Below are 9,104 nucleotides of genomic sequence, written 5' to 3' on the forward strand. Positions count from 1 at the left end.
TTTTTTTTTTTTTTTTTTTTTTTTTTTTTTTTTTTTTTTTTGCTATCTCCCTCCTTTAGGAGAGGACTGTTTTCTGTTTAGCTCATCCTTGTATTCCAAAGTATTTAGGAGAAAAAGCTGGACTATAATAGGTACTCATTAATATTGTTTGAATGAATGAATGAAAAATATCAAAATCTATGTGCATTTTAAAAATTGCTTACTAGATGGGAAAGAAAATTACTTTATATGCTTAGATCTTTAACTTGATTTGTGTTCATCTTGAAATGTGCTTTCATAACTATGTAGTCTGTTATTAAGGTGTTAAGGAAAATACACTTTAAAAAATTTGATTTAGTTATTTTTACTCTGCCAGACCGTATTATTTTAAAATACAAACAAAAAGCACTTTGGGGTGTTTTTTATTCTTTTGTCTTGGTTTGGTTTTAATTTTTCCCTTCCTGTGTGTTCAGCCCCTTTACTGTGAATAACATTCTCAGTTAAACAATCCCAGAGCATCAGCTTATGGTTACAGAGCTGCCCTGGCATTCTTTGTAAAATGAAAGCTCCGTTAAAGACACAACTTTCTTTTATGGTGCAATTTGTTTGCTCTTAGCCTGGATCGCTTTCTTTGCCATTTGATTTCCTCAATTGAGCAATTTATGACAGATTTTTAAGGCCTACTGTCCATTACTAACAGCAGGTTTTAAAAACTCCATCATCATCATAAGCTTAATGAGTAAATGGCTGAAAGCTCTGCAGCTTGGTGGGGGGAGTGTGTCGGCTCTGACTCTGACAGCCAGCTTGCTGTTGCTGTAATTAATAATGAAATGTTACATCTCTTGCTTTTTATGTGGATACAGGGAAAGTGACAGGGCTTATGGAGAGAAATAAATTTACATCGTAGCTTTATAAAGCATCTATAGCTTTAGAAGCTCAACGCATACAAAATTACTATAAGATGACAGTTTCCAAAGAAAGTATTTACAAAAATATTTAAAGCTCTAGGCTGAAGAATCAGAACATTGTAAGAATTAAAAAAGAGAGAGAGAGAAAAGACACTTTCTTTTATCTTGTCCCTCCTTCCCTGCTGCTTAATTTTTTTTCTATCTAGCAGCTTATAAAAAGATCAAAGATATATCTAACTTGTCTCCCTGAGTGAATCTATTTCAGTCAATGTCACAGCCCACTCAGTGTCACACAGCTCACTCACTTTCCAACAGTGACAAAAGTTCCTATCACTCTCCCCTTCTCAGCAATTCCGATGGGTACCCCAACTGCACCCCCCCATTTTAGAAAATATTTTATTGCAACAAGGATGAGCTATGCAGTTCTCTGAATGAGCCCTGTACAGTGAAGCCAGTGCCATTGACTATTAGTCATGTTTATTTCAAGCTAATAATCCCCAGGTCAACATTTTTAGCCTCATTCTTCCTCCAGGGTAGTACATCTGGACATTGCATCCTCCGCATATTAGAGGCAGTATGTGGAATCCTGCCATCTTCCTGTTCATGAAATCTGAAGGCACCACAACATCAAATTGGTCATGTCAGCTTTGTAAATTGCTGGAAATTAACTGTAGACTCCCACGATAAGACAAAGGGTTATTTGAAGTTAAGGAAATCAGATAATACTAGCTCTATATAATTATTTCAATATTCGATTATTCTTTCTTGATTTTCCCTGTATAAAGTCACATTGTTGACATGGCTATTCAGGAAGTGATTGTGCTCATCTTAAGCCAGACTTCCATTTCAAATCAATCTGAAGACCTTACCTGTGGATAATGAATAATCAAAATGAAATTAACTATCTAGTTAATCAATATATTAACAATTAGTAATTAACACATTTAACATAAATAATTAACATTATAATATAATAAGATAGTGTTAAAATAATATTTTATGCTGAATCAAATAATCTGATTGACTAGGCAGACTAGCATGCTTTATTCTACTTGTTTTTATTATTGACATGGGTATATGTTTAGTTATACGTATGTGCATAGATACTCATGTATAAATCCTGCAATAGACTGAATGTTGTTTTCCCCCAAAATTCATATGTTGAAAGCCTAATCCCCAATATGATAGTATTTGAAGGTGGGGCATTTGGGAAGGCATGAGGTCATCAGGGTGGAGTCCTCATGAATGATTCTTATCGGAAGAGACACAAGAATTCTCCCTTTCCCTGCAGGAGGACAATTCCAGAAGACAGTGGTCTATGAATTAGTAAGTGAACCTTCACCAGATGCCAAGTCTGCAAGTGCCTTGACCTTGGACTTCCCAAACTCCACAACTATGAGAAATAGATGTTTGTTGTTTAAGTCACTCAGCCTTTGGTATTTTTGATATGGCAGCCCAAACAGACTAAGAGAATCTCATATAATATGAACAATTTAACCCTCTTATTAATTCAAACCAAACTGTTTCTTTTGTGTTCAGGATTGTAATTATAAGTAATTTCATAGATAGGAGTTGTCTTTGTTCTTTTTTTTTAAGATTTTATTTATTTTTCAACAGAGAGAGAGAGAGAGAGAGACAGCGAGAGAGGGAACACAAGCAGGGGGAGGAAGAGAGGGAGAAGCAGGCTTCCCACCGAGCATGGAGCCTGATGCGGGGCTCCATCCCAGGACCCTGGGATCATGACCTGAGCTGAAGGCAGATGCTTAATGACTGAGCCACACAGGTGCCCAGGAGTTGCCTTTGTTCTGACAATGGGATTTATTCATTATTACTTTATTTAGGATTTACAGGTTAGAAGTCCATGGAAAAGTTAAGAACTAGCTTAGAGTGTGTAACTAAAAATACTTAATTTGGACTGAATTACAAATAAGAGTCTGTTTTACCTCCTCTGCCTCATAGGTTTCAATTTATCTTAACTAGTTTCTAAAGTGTTGGAAGTGCCTAGCTTTGCGCAGTGGCAGTATCGTAGCCAATGAGGTTTATCCGAGGCACGATTATTGCTAATTAAAGTGTTGGAAGGGCCAAAATTTTCCCATAAATTTCTGGAGTGGATTTAGCGCAATGTGTGAGCTACAACTTGAAATTGCTAGATAGATATGAGAATTCACTAATGATCACTCTTTACTGTCTGACTAAACCATAGTCTCCAAGACAAACTTGCCAAGTTAAATGATCAAAGATACCTTCAAAAATTATTTTGAAGACACTGATACCTTTTACTTACAAGATACTAGTGAGAATGAAGAAGCCCCCTCAGAAATATTAAATAACCAAAATCCTTGCACTCATTTCTTATGAATCTGCAGAACAACTTTATATTGAATATCATCAATCTCTAACTCTTTAGGCCAAATTTTGGTTTGTGTGTTTGAGATGGTCATCAAAGTATTCAAATGAATACCATTATTTCAGAGTTCTATAGATTTTGAAAATGAGAAAAAGTATTTCCTGGGAAGAATATTTTTTTTAGAAGGAAACCTGTGATAAGTGAAAATAAAACATATTTGATCAATACCATATAGCCTTTGAGCAAAACATGGAGCATTGCAATATAGGCAGGCAATATGAGGCATTTCCAAATCCACGGAATTTGATTTAATTGGTAGCTGGAAGGAATCCTGCAACTGAGTTGCACAGCCAAGTCCAATGAAAGCCACATGTAACCATATAACCTAAATACCTGCCACTCTCCCTTTTTTTCAGTAGTCTCCTTCTTTCAGAGTATTTGAGGAAAAAGAGTGTTGCCTTGATCGAGGCTTACTTTTCCATTTTTCTTGTATCTGACTCCACATGTCAGTCCTCCTTGGGATTTTGCTTGTTTGACCTGGTTGTAATCTGGAACTTCTTCACTCCTATTTGCCTTAAGCAACTACTGTCTGCTGCCTCCCTCCTGTTGTCTTCATTGAGTTTGTTAATTTTCCTCCCCTGCTTACACACAATACCTCTTTGCACATGGCTGCTGTGTATCAGAGGTCACTGAAGTCTGGGAAATAAAAATAAGAAGCCAAAATCAAAACTACTTTAAAATGAAAAGATCATGTAAACACCACATTAAAATCGCCTCACCACTGTACCCTATTTCCTAGGTTTAAGTCCCTGCTTGCAGGTCTGTCCCCCAAGCTCTTTTTTCTCTCTTCTACTTCACTCCCTTCAGAGGATTTCCCCTCTTTATTTTCTTCTCCCAACCAGACTGTCAGATGCCTCAAGTGGAGGCTTTGGCTCAACAATCCAGTGGGGTTGTAGCACTTCCAATCAAGGTCTTCAATGTGTGTGTGTACGTGTGTGTGTGTGTGTGTGTGTGTGTGTGTCTATCTATCCATTCATGCTTCTGTCTCTCTCTCTCTCTCTCTCTCTCTATCTATCTAGATGTGTTGATTGAAGGAGTAGTATAAGGAAAGTTCTTGAAGGCAAGATACCCTACAAATATTTTGCAGGCAGACGCATCATGGAGATACATGTTTTACATTTTTGTAAAGAATGGTTTAAATTCTCTTTTCCATAGCTTTCTGCCACCTATTATGCCCATCTCTCCTTAAGAAAAAGGGGCAGTTTACAATGCCTTTCAAAATAGCCCAAACTCCCCACTGCTATAGTAGAGAACCAGTAAAGAATCTGGGGTTGCAGTATTTCTTGATAGTGGGCCAGATCTGCTTCTCAGGCAGGACTTGCCACCCAACAAATATTTCTGTAAATTGAAAGGAATCAGTAGATGAATTCCTCTTTCCTTGAGTCTGGAAAATCTGAGGGTGCTTCTTTTAGTTACATGAAACAGATGGAAAAATACTCCCACATGCTGCCATAGAAATAGTCCCTTACAAATCAAATTTGGCTGCTGAAAGTGTGTGCATGGATGAGAGAAAAGAACCAGGCTCAGGTTCGTTCTTTCTCACCAAGGAAGCAGATGAACTAGAATAGTAGGAGTAGAGCCATTTAATCACTCTGGAGAGGAATTTTGCCATTCGGGTTCTAAAATTCTATGACCATTTTGAGACAGGCATGCAGAAGGTAAACTGCTGATACTAATAGCGAAAACCAGTTTATCCTATCCCATCAACTATCTACTCAAGTTGGGTTGGGACCATAGTCAGGGCCACACAATTAGTTATCTGAAGCGGCTACATACCTAATTTTGATGAAATGTTTTGTATGTATATAAATATGGTAGTGGCATGTAATAAATTGGAAAACTAATACCCCATCTAAATATAGTAGGCAATGCTGGACTTCAGATGCCTGCTTTTCCAGCTTTTTCAGAGATAGTGATTTTTTTTTAATTTTCATATAAAAGCTCTCAGGTAGAACATATATTTACACAGAGATTTGTGCAAATGTTCATAGTAGCTCTATTAATATTAGCCCTAAAGTAGAAAACCCTCAAATATCCATCAACAACTGAATGAATAAATTGGATAAAATGGATAAATTAAATGGATATTATTCCTAAAATGAAATGCATTCAGAAATAATAAGGAATTAATGATTCATAAGCTCAGTGATAGGGATCAATTTCATGAGCATTATGCTGAGAAAAAGAAACCAGAAACAACTAATACCTATAATGTCACTTGTATAAAATTTAGAGAAGATAAATCTTATCTATAGTAACAGAATCTAGGTCAGTGGTTGCCTGTGGTCAGGGGCTGGGACAATGAGGGCACAAGAGAACTTTTTTTAGTGGTAGAAATAGCCTTTCCCTTAATTGTAGAAGTGGTTATTAGGGAGTAGACATTTTTGAAACTCATGAAACTATATAATTAAATATAAAGTTTAATGTATGTGAATTATACCACACTAAATTATTTTTATTTTTTAAATTAAAATCATAAATAACTTAAATTTTTTAAAGACAAACATGGTAGGTACTTATATTTATATATGAGTCTACTAAGCCTCAGTGATGTCTAGTGGGATCCAGAATTAAAACTTAAGTCTGCTTCAATTTATCTAACTTTTTCTTTTTGTATTCAAGTTTTTGAGTATAAAAACATTTGTCCTTGGATGAAAAAATAAAAACAAACAAAAGCTTTATTTTTAAGCTCTCATCCTACCTTTTTTGCTTCTTCCAAGTAAATTTCTTGAAATAATAGTTAACATTTATTAAATCTACTTTCAGGACGAACCATGAGAGATGATGGACTCTGAAAAACAAACTGAGGGCTCTAGAGGGGAGGAGGGTAGGGGGATGGGTTAGCCTGGTGATGGGTATTAAAGAGGGCACAGCCTGCGTGGAGCACTGGGTGTTATGCACAAACAATGAATCATGGAACACTACATCAAAAACAAATGATGTAATATATGGTGATTAACATAACAATAAAAAATTTAAAAAAATTCTACCTTAAAAGGGATAATTTAATGGTTATACACAATCCAATTTCATCCCTACCGTATTATTTGAGTTTTTGTCTCTAGAATTGACTTTTCTTTTTGTTACTGTGCAAGTGAACGGGACTCTCATTGGAATTTATGTCCAGGATGCCCCATAATTCCCAGAAGTAATAATGGAAAAATAAATCACTTTACTTCAAAAAAAAAAATCTACTTTCAGAATTCATCCCATCTCTTTCATGCATTCTAACATCCATTTTGACTTTTTTTATTGAAACTTATTCAGAGGAAAAAAAGTCACTATTAAGCCAGCATCTCCAAAGATCCTCAACTTTTTCAGTAATTGCTTGTGTTTTTTAAAGATTTTATTTATTTATTTACTTAAGAGAGAGGGAGAGAGAGCACAAGCAGAGGGAGAGGCAGACGGAGAGGGAGAAGCAGGCTCTCCGCTGAGCAGGGAGCCCAACACAGGACTGGATCCCAGGACCCTGGGATCATGACCCGAGCTGAAGGCAAACGCTTAACTGACTGACCCACCCCGGTGTCCCCACTTTTGTTTTTTTCATTGTTGCTGTTGTTTTGTTTTGTTTTGTTTTGTTTTGTTTTGTTTTGTTTTGTCTCTTCAGAGACTTTTCTACTCTTGACTGAAGATTTCAGGTTCAGAACTTCAGATTTCTGTTTCCTTCAAATGTCTGGGATTGCCTTTTCATGATGCTTTTGTTTGACTCTTTGAATTCCTCTCTGAATCCAGGCTTCTACCAAAGGTTTCTTTTTCATGTTCTTTTCAATTACTTCTCTACTAATACTTTCTACTTATCTCTGACCTTTTCTTGAGGTCATCCAACTGGTAAAATGTTGTGTCTTGACCTTGTTCCACAAACTCACCATATCTCAGATGTAACGTACCATATCTCCTACCCAAGACACTTGGAACCTCAGATTTAATCTTCAGCATGCTACCCAATGCCTCCTCCCTTCTATCTATCACCCCATTCATTTTAGTGGAATCTTAGTGTATTTCCTTGAATATATCTCTCATGTCCACCATGTATCTGTAATCGTTCTGGTAAACAGTTTATATTTATGATTAGTCTTAATTATTACAATTGTGTTCCACTTTTCTCTAATTTATCGTACACATTGCTGCTAAGTAGTAATACCACTAAAGCATAACTCAGGTTTTATCTTTTATATGCTTGCCAGTTTTCAACGGCTACCAGGAATTTTTTTTAGATTTTATTTATTTGAGAGAGAGAGAGCATGAGAGCCGGGAGGGGCCGAGGGAGAGACAGACTCCCCACTGACCAGGGAGCCCAATGTAGGGCTCGATTCCAGGACCCCAGGATCATGACCTGAGCCAAAGGCAGACGCTTAACTGATGGAGCCATCCAGGTGCCCCTCAGTGGCTACCAGAAAATCTAATTTAAATCAAACAAAAGCAGCTAAATGAATATTTCTTGAGAACTGAAAAAGACGATGCATGTCCCCAAGGCCAGGCATGGATAGATAATAGAGCATGCCCAGTGTCCTTACCCTGACATTCATAGACCTTCTAATTTTCATTTCAGCCAGCATTTTTGTCAATTTTATTGCCCACAGATAATTTTCCAAGCACACTTTGAAATAAGCCCATTGAGATCATTTCGCCCAGAGCTTGCCCAAGTTTATAGTTTTCTAGGATTTTTGTTACTACTGGGAATGATGATGATATTCAACAAAAGCATAAAAATTATGTGTCATCTGTAGAGTGCATAATGTAGGCCATTCTGCCTAGCATTTTGCACACGTGACTTCATTTCACCTTCACAGCAATTCTGTGAAGTTGGATTTGTTATGTCCATTTTACAGATGAAGATATGGAAGCTCAGAGGTGTTACATAACCTATTTTGGTCACACAGGTAGCAAAAGTGAGCCAGTTTAACACATACAAAAACCTTACACTTCTCACTTTGATATGCTGCCTTGTATCCTGCCCTCCTTTCCAGCTTTGCTGTAAAGCAAAAGTATATATAAACTGTAATATATATATATGTGTGATATATATATATATATATAAAATTCATTCATATTAATCATATAGGATTCAGTCCTCATAGGACATCATTACAAATCTTTGTGCCCTCCAAGTTGGAAGTTATGATTCCTTATCCTCTCAAGGAGATTTTACAATGTAAACTTTTTTGTCACTTGTCACTTAGAGCTTACATTCTAGTCATTTGTGCACAGGTTGCTGTTTTTACAGCATGCTAACTAACAACTTGAGAACAAAAATGCCTCGTGTATCTTAAAGTTCACCTTTACACGGAGAAGATAGTAAATATGTATAAGATAACTGGATGTGCAAATGTGCCTACTTCTGGCTTCCTAAGAACATACTCTAGAAAACTTAGTTTAGAAAAAAGTAAAAAGCAGTCTTAACTGCTTTTGTTCAAAAGTAATTCTTATTTGTAAGTACTAATACCTCCTGTAAATTTAAAGGACTATGTTCTCAGTGAAATAGAAGAAGTCAGGAAAACTCCTCAATGAGAGAATATCTTAGAGGAACAGTATAATTTTTAAAAATACAACTCTGTTTCATTTCTGTGATTTATCATTTATCCTAATATTAAATTTATGTTTATAGTGAAGGCTATTTATAGGAGGACATACTTGTTTATCCTAAGGGATCATGTGTTAAACATGTTTGGATGACACCTTTTCCTTTTTGTCATTATGTGGCATAGGAGAGATATTTAAATGTACAAAATAATATCTGTATTTAACAGAATTTATGTTAAGTATGAAAAGAAAGAAAGAAAGAAAAAGAAAGAAAGAAAGAAAGAAAGAAA

At 36.1% G+C, this 9,104-nt stretch overlaps 1 protein-coding gene and 1 pseudogene across 3 annotated transcripts in view; both read left to right on the forward strand.

The window, feature by feature from the left end:
- Positions 1-9,104, forward strand: part of CDH12 (cadherin 12) — a 370,554-nt gene that overhangs the window by 64,625 nt on the left and 296,825 nt on the right. The window lies entirely within an intron of this gene.
- Positions 2,891-3,004, forward strand: LOC112820544 (U4 spliceosomal RNA; annotated as a pseudogene).

This window comes from Callorhinus ursinus, unplaced genomic scaffold (genome assembly GCF_003265705.2).
Source record: "Callorhinus ursinus isolate GAN/ISIS: 27379988/994484 unplaced genomic scaffold, GSC_fseal_2.0 scaffold3, whole genome shotgun sequence".
Lineage (NCBI taxonomy): Eukaryota > Metazoa > Chordata > Mammalia > Carnivora > Otariidae > Callorhinus > Callorhinus ursinus.